Source organism: Wasmannia auropunctata, unplaced genomic scaffold (assembly GCF_000956235.1).
Source record: "Wasmannia auropunctata unplaced genomic scaffold, wasmannia.A_1.0 LD336045.1, whole genome shotgun sequence".
NCBI classification, from domain to species: domain Eukaryota; kingdom Metazoa; phylum Arthropoda; class Insecta; order Hymenoptera; family Formicidae; genus Wasmannia; species Wasmannia auropunctata.
The window spans coordinates 185,269-197,474 of record NW_012026845.1 but is presented as its reverse complement, the minus strand read 5'-3'; the positions used below and the strand labels follow the sequence as shown (position 1 = coordinate 197,474).

General features: G+C 33.6%; 1 protein-coding gene and 1 long non-coding RNA gene across 2 annotated transcripts in view; both read right to left on the bottom strand.

The window, feature by feature from the left end:
• The window catches only part of LOC105451763 (monocarboxylate transporter 8-like), an 86,015-nt gene that overhangs the window by 38,854 nt on the left and 34,955 nt on the right, over window positions 1-12,206 (bottom strand). The window lies entirely within an intron of this gene.
• Window positions 5,369-7,809, bottom strand: LOC105451764. Its single transcript, XR_974622.1, has 3 exons — window positions 7,696-7,809; window positions 7,437-7,573; window positions 5,369-6,985 (listed from the first exon to the last, which is right to left on the bottom strand). It is a non-coding gene; the product is annotated as an uncharacterized LOC105451764 (long non-coding RNA).

Below are 12,206 nucleotides of genomic sequence, written 5' to 3'. Positions count from 1 at the left end.
AACGCTTAACAAAAACGCAAATTAAAGGTAAGGATTCATTCTCTCGAAAGCTGTAAACTGCATTTGCATGCGATTTTTAATTCGCGCCATGGAACTTGTCAAAGTTCGTAAAAAATTTTGAGATTCGTCGGATCTCCTTATCTATCCGTGTAATTCCATGAAAGATTAGTAGGATCGTTTTCTAAAGTATCGATTTGGAAAGTAGAGATTTCAAGCTGTAAAATGCTTTTTTGATCATCTCGATACGATTATTTTTGACGAAGTTACACTCTCTTGAATTTTGCCTATTTTTGGAGGGTAGAGTAAGTGATGCTTTAATTTTGTTGAGAAGTGTATTATCAAATTGTCTTCTTGAATTATTTAATATAAAACAGTTATAATAAGTTCTATTAACATTAATTTTTAATATATTAATAATAGTTCATTGCTTAACAATGCTTTATATAGCTTTTATAATATATTTTATATAATATATCATAAAATTAGTGATCCATGACTCGATATATTGGATCATCCGGAAAGTTCTGCGGTTTTCTCTGTGCAAATACCAGTTTGAATTTTGCGCTAATACTGAATGAGGAAGTCCAAACTTCAGGTTGATAAGAAAGAACAGTCTTTTGTTTAAACAATGCATCCATCCATAATAGCATATGTTCTGTATATTCGATTCTATAGTGTCCTAAGAATGGAGAATAAAAAACAACATGTTTTGCATTATTATGCTTTTCTGCTTCAGAAAGGACAAGAATACATGCAAAACAGCGCGTAAAATTTGTAAAGTACGAATAAAATACTGTTTCTGATGATACAGTTCGGAGGTGATTTGTGAAATTTTAACAAGGTGATTTCACTCTCAAAACCGATACGCGATCTAAGTGTCCCTGCACCGTAGATGATGATCTACCGGAGCAATCTATTGTCGAAAACTCGTTATACAATACAAGAACTGATAGAAATTAAAAAAGTATATAATCACTTGAACCTGTCCCTGTGAAAACCGCAGAACTTTCCGGATAACCCAATACCTATATCTTACGTGACGTGATGACTTTCCTGTGACATTTTTCAAATAAGTCGTGTTAAGAATGATAAAAATGCCGCTTATTAAGCACAGCTGCAAGAACAAATTGTGATTTTCCGCTTCTGGCCGATCGCCAACGCGGTAATGTACACACGTGCGGTTCCAACAGGGAAATGTCACAAAGTACTCGAAGTTAAAGCAGCAATGTTAAAAATGTACCGCGATTTTGCTCCAGACAGCTATAATACCAGATGATACGTTCTCATTTGGCAACTAATTTCGGTAATTACGTTCTCTTCGAAGTCTAAATTAAAATGATTGTCACAATATTTTATTCTTTAAAAGAGATTTCCACCGATATATATCTTACTTTCGAAAATTACATTAGTGAATGACTTATATTTTTATTTGCTCTTATTGTTATTTCTGGCTCTTCTTTGTTTTTGAGAGTCTTACGTTTAAATTAAGAAAAACTTAATTCTTTTTCGTTCGATTGGTTTGGTATGCAAACATGCGGTTGATCGAATTCCAACAACCGCCAATCAATATATTATACTACCTAATGAAAATAAACGTGTTTACTTTATTGCTTGTAAATTTAAATTTACCTTCTTTGCATCTACAAATTAATAATTAGATATTGGATTGATATGAAATTTAATCATTTTTTATTTCTAAAAAATAACTTCACGAAGAAATTGGATGAAAACCATATGTGTCAACCTAACAACATTAACGCACACAAATAGTCTATTGAATATAATTTTTATTTCTATTTCTATATGCATGAATTTAAAAACGGCAATAAAAAACTCATAATCTGCATTTGTAAACGAATTTACAAGATTTATTTTAACAAAAAGTTAAAAGTAACAAATAAAAAAACAGGACAAAGTTTGATAATTTCCGCGCGAAGGTACAAGTAGAATGAATTGTAAAATTCGAGACAGCTTATAATCGATAGTTTATCAGTGGCTATTAATCTCGATTCTGCTCGTTTCACTGACCTGCCTGTAGATGCACGTGGCGACCGAATCTGAACTCCACCTGCTGAAGAAAGACGCCGACGGCGCCGTGCGCGCCGTGCGACAAAATTTGCACGAGTAAACCCACGAGGAGGACTACCCAGCCCCATCCACCTTCCGGGTAGTAGTGTTGCTTCAGCGTGAGCAGTTGTCTGATGTCCGCGATCGCCAACTGGCGCGGCGCCGCGTGCGTCTGCTCCGCGGCCGCCGCCGGTGCGTGATCGCTGCAAGCGACTCCGCTATCGTGGATCGACAGTCGCGGCAACGACCGGCTGCGACGGAGTGCGATCGGCGCCGCCAGCCTCGTCGAATCGGTCGCCCGATTGTCGGCGATCTTGGCCGCGTCTCGATGCGCCGCCGTCTCGCGACTCGCATAGCCGGAATACTTCCACAAACGAGAGTATCGACCGTAAGGGAAGTGCGAGTCCCCGCAGTTTTCGCATTTTCTCGCGCTACCGCTACTCTTCCCGCCGGCGCGGGGGACGGCGATATCCGTTTCCCGATCCCTTGGCTCCCCTCGATCGCCAATAGCGCACCTCGCGGATGCGGATCGTCGCGTTTTTCCGGGGGCGCGACTGTCTTTGGCGGAGGCGGAGTGAACGACCTTACGAGACAGGGACGACGCCTCACCTCGAGGAGGTTCCTCCCGAAATGCGCCTGTGCTCGACGTGGCGGCGGATACAACGACATTGTTCCCGTGAGGATACGCGGCGCGACTCCGCGGCGAACTGCAGATTTCCATCCCGTCTTCGTTACAGTCATTTTTACGGCACTCGATATCCCTGCTGGCGCGCTCGCGTTTGCTCGATCCGATCGTTTTATCGGCACCCTGGGGGCCGTGTGCCGATTCGGATGGATTGTTTATGTAATTGTTCGCCGGCGCAGTCGCGTTTTTTATCTCACGAATAGCGCACATATGTCTTCCGTTACGCTCATTATCGGAGACAGTTCCCCTCGTTCGATTACATTTATTAAATATTTGCTGAGTTCTCTCGATGTCGTTATTTAGCGAGTTCATGCACGTAACTTTAAGCTTATCTTTCGAATCGTTAAACCTCCCATTATTTCCCTTGTACGTAAATAACTTACGATCGTTGACGACGTTACTAATATCGTTATCCATCTCATCGCGATTTGTATCCTTGTCCAATCTGTCGATAATATCATCTTCGGAAATTGAGTCCTCTTCTTGCTTCCATTCTTCATTATCTTGTGTATGATGATTTCCAGGAACGCCATTGCCATTATTTGAATGCTTCGATGGATAATCGTGAAATTTTGATCGGCCGAGAGGCTTCTCGATGTATTTGGCGCGATGATTGCAGTCACTCCAAGATTTGACAATTACGCGAGCTTCGCTCGATGATCTCGGTAATATTGCAGCTGTCGCAGACGTTAGTTGGTATTCTCCAACTTCAGAATCTACGCGGGAGGCTGCCATTATCCGAATTTCCCTTTCTCTGACTTCATGGTGTCACATGGCTCCTCGTCTTCGTTATTGTTCTCATCATTTTCATCGCCGTCCTCGTCATCGTTCGCGATTGCGCTTCCCTTCTTCCATCTCTTTCATGGTCAGAGATCCGAAACTTGAAAAATGTTTGTCCCGGTGTTGAAATTTTGCGGTCGAAACGATAAACCAAATTGCGATAAGCTTTTTGATACATCATTCTTGTCATACAAAACGAATAATTCATACATCAACTTCTTGATATCATCATTCTTGTCATATAAACGAATAATTTTTTATCAATTTATTTTATAATATTATCGTTATTTAATGCAAACAGAATCTATTTTGATAGATAAGTTTTGATAAGTAATAAGTAAGAGATAAATCTTCCAATTTATATTAAATAAAATATTTATAGTTTTTTAAAAATAATTATTTTTTCATACGTGATTTGTGCTCCACTAATTTTTCTCTAGTTGCAAAGATTGCAGCATTAACATACAAAGTTGAGTAGAAGAATCGATTGATTTTAAAATAAATTTGTTATTAACAAACAAATTTAAAATTAATCCCATCGTGTTAATTTAATTAAGCGTAAGATTAACGCATCGTATGCATTGATTGTGAGTTCTTGCAACTGAAAAAGGTGAAGTTTTCACAAATAGTCATTATAGTTCTCACGCTTCGCAGTGATCGTCATTGAGAAAATCCCGTAGAACTTTGGATTGGAATAGCTTCCGAAGATAAAATAAACTTTTGAGACGAGGGATGCTCTAAAATCGCTATAACGAACCGCGGTTGTCTCGGTCGCGAAACTTTCGCGAGAGTCATCTCTCGGTAGCCAATCTCGGAAGATGGAAAATATCTCGGGGTACGTCCTCGTAACGCTCGCGATTAAGTGGAACCGAGTGAGTCCTCTCTTTCTCTCTCTCTCTCCTCGCGGGACACGGTGGCGAGTTTTCGTACAACACGACGACCGACCGGGCGCGACACGCTCAGCGCGCGAACTGAGCGCGTTCAACTCGGCGCGCGAGTGCCGTCTCTCTGCGGCTGCGGCTGGTTGCGGCTGCCGGCGGCGCGTCTCTCCGCTTCACAGGAGTGGAGCCGTCGCGCGCGCGGTCCGCGGTCGCATCGTTCCTTCTTCCTCTGCCCTTGCGCGTTCCACACGGATCTGATTCTATGCTACTCCACTTTCCCCCCCACCGCGTATGACACTATACGCGTAGATCAGCCGCCGTAGATACGTCCTGCCAATGGTTGTCTCTAGTTCTGACAAACGCAAACAGTAGTCTCCTCTTTGCGACTTTCTTCTCGACGGATCGGTATCTTTTCCTGTTTCTCTCTCTTATCTTTTTCGATTCGTCTCTTGTGTCGACTGATTCTGCCGTCGTTCATCAAGAACGTAGGTGCTCTTGTTTGTTCCTTATATTGATCAATGTAACTGTTACACACTGAACTTGCTGAAATGATCTCGAGTATTTATCTTGGATTGTAATAAATCGTACGATCTGTGTGTATACATATCTACGTGTGTTTCTATGAAGTTGCCTAATATTGCAGAAACTCTCTATGGAATGTCTTCTCATTTCACTTCTTTGAAGCTAACTCTCAAATCTATAGTTGTATGTGCAATGAGACTTTATTGATAGATGTCTCATGTCTCACCAATCACATCACTGATATCAACTGTAGAAAACCATGATTGTGAAAATCATAAATGTAATTTTATTTTCCAGTTTTCTTTATTAAATTTTATTAAATATATTGTATGCAAAATAAAATAATCTTGTTTTATGGCATTATTTTCTTGCCTAAATGGACATATTAGTCAAATATATAAAATAAAAAAGGGCTAATGTGCCACGCTGGGTGTTAGTGCTACACAATATATTTAAATATTTCTATACCACGTTACATAAATACATAAATTACATTACATAAATACGTGTTATGTTTATCTTTATCAGATGTTTCGACCTTTTAAATTACGTCATTCTTAGTGATCAGTTTAAATGTATTATACAAAATTAGTCGTATATATAAAAATTATTATCGTCATTATACATATAAATATCTTAAGTAGTCACGAAGTTAACAATATATTGTTCAATATATGGTTCAGGTTATCCTCAAATTCTCCATAGTTTCGTTTTATAGATGTGCCGCCTCTTTAGTTAATGCTGCATTTTAAATCTCTTTAGAATCTCCGAATAAATGATTATATTAAGGATATTACTTTAAAGAATAGCAAGACAATCTTATTAGTTAATTTAAAATTGCTTCATCATTCTAATGTTAAGACAATGACAGGACAATAAACCTCTCTTTTCTTATGTATTAATGTTCAAATGCAACACATATTACTTGATATAGTTAATTTAATATGGATTTTGTTTGCAGATAAGGAAATTATTAAATAGATTTGTGTTTATTCTTTGAAGAATTTTTTTCACATTACTTTCACGCAGTGACTTAACTAGACGATATACATTTACACCGATGTAATATTTTCGCGCATTTGAACAGGAAACGTACAATTTGGGATAAAACTTCGAGTTCATGAAATTTTAATCTTGCCTGGAAATTCTTCATTTGAACGTTAAATGATGAATGGGCGAATACTTTCGCCACTCTCCGTAATTCACTATACGCGGAACAAATCGCGCAAGGGAACCACTTTGTCTTCCTTTGCCGCAGGTCGACGTTGGAGCGATTCGTGACCATTGTGCGCGGATAAATAATTAGCCGGTTAAATTATACTCGTCCCATATAAGCCGAACGTGTAAAAGGCAAAGTTGTATACAATGTATTACGCAACACGTCTATACGTGCATAATTTACTCCTTTCTCCAATAGGTCCGTGTTAATATCATCGTCGGCGCAAAAGCTTCCTTGAACAAGCGAGGGCAAACGAATTTTCGGAAGTATCTCATAATTATACGAAAGAAACAGTTTTGCTAAAGTATCTAAAAATTTAGCTAGATATACAGATCTAAAAATAATTTTTGGGCTGTCAAAATAATTATGCAAGACGCTCAAGCTAGTTGCTAGAATGTCAAGACTTTTTGCAGCATTGCTTATCGATCGTGCTTGTGAGTTTCCTACATAATCAGCCTAACAAAATTATTTTCAGATCTGTATCCATCTAAATTTTTAGATATATGTATTTTAACAAAATCATTCTTTGCGTGTAATCTTAATCCTTCCCGTTTCGGTTTATCTTCAGTTATCAGGCCTACTTTCGTTCTACGTCAACGTTTTAGGCAGTCATTTTATTATAGAAAACATAAAAATCTAAATTGCTGCGATAATCTTAACCTTTCCATTTTTGCGGAAGATCCCTTCGCGAATCTTGCACGGCTCTTTTGACGATCCCTTCCGTAATCCCTACCCGTTTCATTTCTCTCCTTTTTGTAGACATTATTCTCTCGTTGCCCGGAATATATGAATTGAGGAAGTGCGCAGCTGCCATTGTAGTTATATATATATCTACGGATTAAGCGTATATTTTATTAGGTCAAGATCGATAAATATCCAGAAACTAGATTATAAAAGTTTCATTTTATCTTTGAAAAAGATTCCTTAACGAGCTTTTTTGTCATTGCCCATTCGTTATTTTGTTTGCGTTTGTCAGAACTTAATTGTGCAAACATTCTAGGTAATTTCATAATAGTTTTTGTCTTTTACAACTTACAACACGCCATAAACGTGCAAATATATGAAACATTTTTCATATATTTTCTTAACAAAATTCACAAAATTACATTTACGTTGAAATATAATAGCTATTCAAAACAAGTCTAATTGTAAGTAATATTTTATGCTTGTAAGAAAATTAGAGAGCCGTGACAGTCATAAGAGTCATTGTTAAACATGATCTACTTAAGATAAACTTATCCGTTACGAGAGTGATTTGCAGTTTATAAAGAGTTAAGGTTACCGCTAAAGACTTTGGTCTGCTTTAACCAAATGCTCGTGTCACGCTTGTATTATTCGTCTGCCATTTCGTTAGGTCGTCAACGTTTTTTCCGCGTGTCATGTTTCAACTCGTTATTATATATCGATTCGATATGGCTCCTTATAATAAAAGATGCGAGCAGTTAGCAGGGGGTAGCGTCCTCAGACAAAGCGAACGTCGAGCAGCTATTACACGGTCAAAACGTCATATGTCAGGACGCAGTTGAAGAGGCGACACTTACTTACGAATTGAAGCATTCATCAGTGTAACGTCTTTAGAGAAGAAGTATAATATAATTATCTCTTTCTATTACTATTAATATTATTATTTAATTTGCACGTTGCCCATATTTTGTTTGTATTTTATGTGAATTTCTTGAAAAGATGTTAATTTGTGTGTGTATATGTGTGTATACATAAATAAAAGAATATATTTATTTTAAAACAAAAAAGAACGTAATAGCCTTGCAATATGTTCATGCATGATATAATTTATATAAACACAAAAGAATATGAAAATACAATAATTGGTATGTGCGTTTCAACCTTTGATTAGGTCCTCAGCGCAAATTAATAACGAAATTCTAATTACATACATTAATATTAAACGTTAATATGTGGTAAAATAAAATTAAAAACGAGTGATTAGTAGAATTCTGTACGGAACAACGACTGATCAGTCAGCGTCATTCCGTCGACAGCTTTCTTGTGACGATCATACACGTTTTCAATTTTGACAACTTTTGTATAACAACTACATTTTTAACTTTTGACTTATTTTTTCCATTTCGTTCTTCTATGTCACCCCACAGTTTTTTTGTTGAAACAATTGCATCTTAGTGCGGTGATATCGTGAAAACTTATGGGAAACTCATATCGACTGCTATTTATTATGCTACAAGATACTTTTCGACATCGTGGACCAACTTTGATTTTACTGTGATCAATCATTATTCCGTATAGATCTCTACTGATCATGCACTCATTTTCAATTTTATTTTACTACGTATTAATGTTCAATATTAACGCATGTAATTAGAATTTCGTTAACAATTTGCGCTGAAGATGACCTGATTAGAGGTCGAAACGTTAGAACATATTATTGTATTTTAATATCTTTTGTTTATATGTACAAATTACGAGTATATCACGCACGAACACTTTGAGAGGCTATTATACTCTTTCTTTGTTTTATTTATAATGATATTATTGTTTAAAGAAAGTTACAAAAAATTTATCAATTAATATGCATGTACATATTATATAATACATACACTCTTATAAAAAAAGATTATATATTGAATTTTAAATAGCGTCCACTAATTATATAGCATTATTCCTTATGAAAAATTGAATCAAAAAGTACTGAACCATTTTTTTTTTACAGTGAAGCAGTAATTACTGCACTAATGATTACTTGATTGAGCATTGAGCATAGAAAAAAATTTAGGATTTTTTTACTCATTTCAGTTTTTTACAAGGAATAACGCTATATAATTAGTGGACGTTATTTAAAATATACACCCTGTATATTTTATTGTATTACTAAAAAATGTATTAATAAAATTGTAGAGTTGCATTATATTAAATTAATGTCACCGTGTCGCTTTGTTTGCGTATAAAAAAAAGATTAGCAATTTTTTTTAAATATAGTTACATTATATGTAAATGGAAAATTGAGTAAGACTGATGCGCGTCTATAAATTGCTTCATCATGATATTTCTTGATAAGCCTCTTTGTCAAGCGTTTCTCCCCAAATTACTTTACACTTACTTATCGCGATTCATCGTCGACACGACTTTTCCAAAGTTACGCGCAAAACACCCGTTTCTTGTCACGTTGCGTGCTTCTTGTTCGATGCTTGGAAGCGATGTCACGTGGAATATTCCGCATTTCTTGCGTGTTGTTAATTCGGAAAGAGCTATAAAGTTATGGCATGGAATTTACATTTTAATTACGGGTTTTGGATTATGAAACGTGCGGAATAAATATAATATATCTACGCGCTAATATATTGTGATTACTTTTGATTTATAACAAAATGAATTCACTTCAAAATATTACGATCTATTTATTCCATAAAGTTACATAAATTTAACTTAAAAATTTAATTAACTAAAACTAATTAATTTGAATTTATTTAAATTTTACTAAATTAATTTAAATTAATTTATTGAAATTTGAAGCTGCAGATCAATTGGCAGCCAAAGCAAAATTGATTCACTTGAATATAAATGTTCTTTCAGATAAAAATTTCATTAAATTAATTTAAATTGCAATTAAACTGCAATTAAACTGTACCTTTGCACATACCTAAGTTTTATACGTTCGCGCATTCAACAATTTTATTTACGCTATTTTGCTATAATTTAACAAAAGTATGAAGGTGTATATTTTCAGATTTCTATTTTGTTATTAGAATTGGTTTTATAATTTATCTACAAATCTAAAACTTTTTAGGGAAAGAGTCTATAATTATAATAATTAAATCAAAATTCGAAAAATGGAGTGCTAAATGTTACTGAGAGTCAATATTTTCTTTTCTACAATCCTATTATTATTTTATTTATTGTTTCTCCAAGCTTATGTTTTTTATTAATTATTCAAAATAATTCTATAATTATAAAAATGTTTTAATTTAATTGATAAATATATGGTGTAATTTTTTCTTAAGTGAGAGTGAAAAATATATTAAATGACATCGACAATATTAAAAATTTCCAGAAATTAAAAAGAATCGATTGGATATTTAATTATATTTGAAAAATTATTTTCCCTTTTCGGTAATCCAACAACTAAAAGCTGCTCTCCGAAAGCTCCTCAGATTATTGTTAGAAAACACAAGTTTATCGCAGATTCTTGCATTAAAGTCATTTCGTTGCTTTTTGTGTCCGAACGACTCCCAGCACGATCATCGTGAGGAACATCAAGATAATTGAATTGGACATTTCTATTCTTTATTTTTGCAGTCTTGAACACCCAACTAATAGTATAAATTTGTTTCAGTGTATTAATCAATATATTTGATTACATTTTATTATTAAATAGATCTCTCTTAATATTCTGTTGTTTAATAATATTCTATTATCCAAAATTATTGTACTTCCAAAATATTAAATTATACATATGAAAATGTTATCCAACTTTTTAAATTTAAGATTAATAAAATTGATAAATTATTTGTACTACATCGTTTAGTTTTATTATTCTACGTATATTCTGAATTAGAGTAAATATATTTGAAATATAAGAAGTTAGTTTGCACACTACATATAATCGAAGAGTTCTGAGTTAGATTTCTGAATTTAATTTGCCGATAGATTTTTTGACAAACTGAAATTTTTTGGGATATTATTTTGCTCTCAATTATATAATTAATAAAATTTAGCAAAATTTAATTAATTTTTAAAATTAAAATTTGTATTCAGAATCTTTTAATATTTTTTATTTCAGTTATTAAAGTATGTAATAATATATAAGTATATAATGCTAAAATAAAGTATATGGTTACTGCAATAAATTATTTAAAATTTTGTAAATATTTTTATTTATTTAAATCTTTTTAATATGCGGAATTATTAAAAATGCTAAAGAAATCCTTAAATTTGTAATTGTTAAATATTTGCAGATGCAACAAGTTGCAGTCGATCAATATTGGTTCCAGTCAGGCAAAATGCATGTGGAGTATGGCCGAGTGAACTTAGAACAACACTATTTTTGTGAGCCATGTCAATTTTATCACTAATTTTTTTATAAAAATCGATTATTTGCAGAAGTTTGCAATTTTTTATTTACGTAATTGTTATTATAAGTTACTGAAATTATTGAATATAAGTAGTTGGATATATTAAAAATAATAATTGTCAATTACCATGGTGTAATCAAATCTGGTTGCAAGATAATTATATTTTATATGTTACGTAGTACTAAAAATAAGAAATAAAAATATTTGAATATAAATAATATTTTATATTAAATTTGTATTGACTTTCTTTTACGTGTGTGAGATTTCATTCGGCATTCTTGCGACGCTTTCTTACAGTTCGTTGGTAGCTTTTATTTTGTATAACAGAGCGCTGCGTTATCCTCTCTCAGCGTCGGTATGTCGGTAAATAATAATTCATCTTGTAAATTGCGGAGAGATTTACATATGAATTAACTTTGATATTATATTTCAAATTATATTGCTATACATTTTTATTAAAAGTATGTTATATTTTTAGTTTAAACTTAATCAGTATTTGCAAAACCAGACACTTTTTTAATTACGCGTTTTCAACAAATCTCTAGAGAGCGACAAATGTTTTATACAACTTTTCATAATTTTAAATTACATAATTTTATTTCTTGAATTTTGATTTTTAAAATGAAATAATTGTTTAATTATATTAACTTTATTATTATACCTACGAATACCAGTTAAGGAAATTTTGGAGCGAATATCGATTGAGATTAATATATCTAAATAAAATATATCTTAGAATTAATATATCTGCAATAGGGAAGTATTCAATTTATAATGAAAGAAGTAATATGACAAAATAATAATATAACTCAATATAAAATGTTGATTCATAATCGGCAGTCTCGAATTCGAACCTAATTTACCTCACATATGAGCTGGACAGAAATAAAAAGCTATTGTCCCTAATAAAATAAAATGGAAGAGGCTTGTAGACGTCCTATGCTCTACGTTAAGGAGATAAAGGGATTAAAAAAAACATATCCAAAATAACTTTGGTAATTAATGAT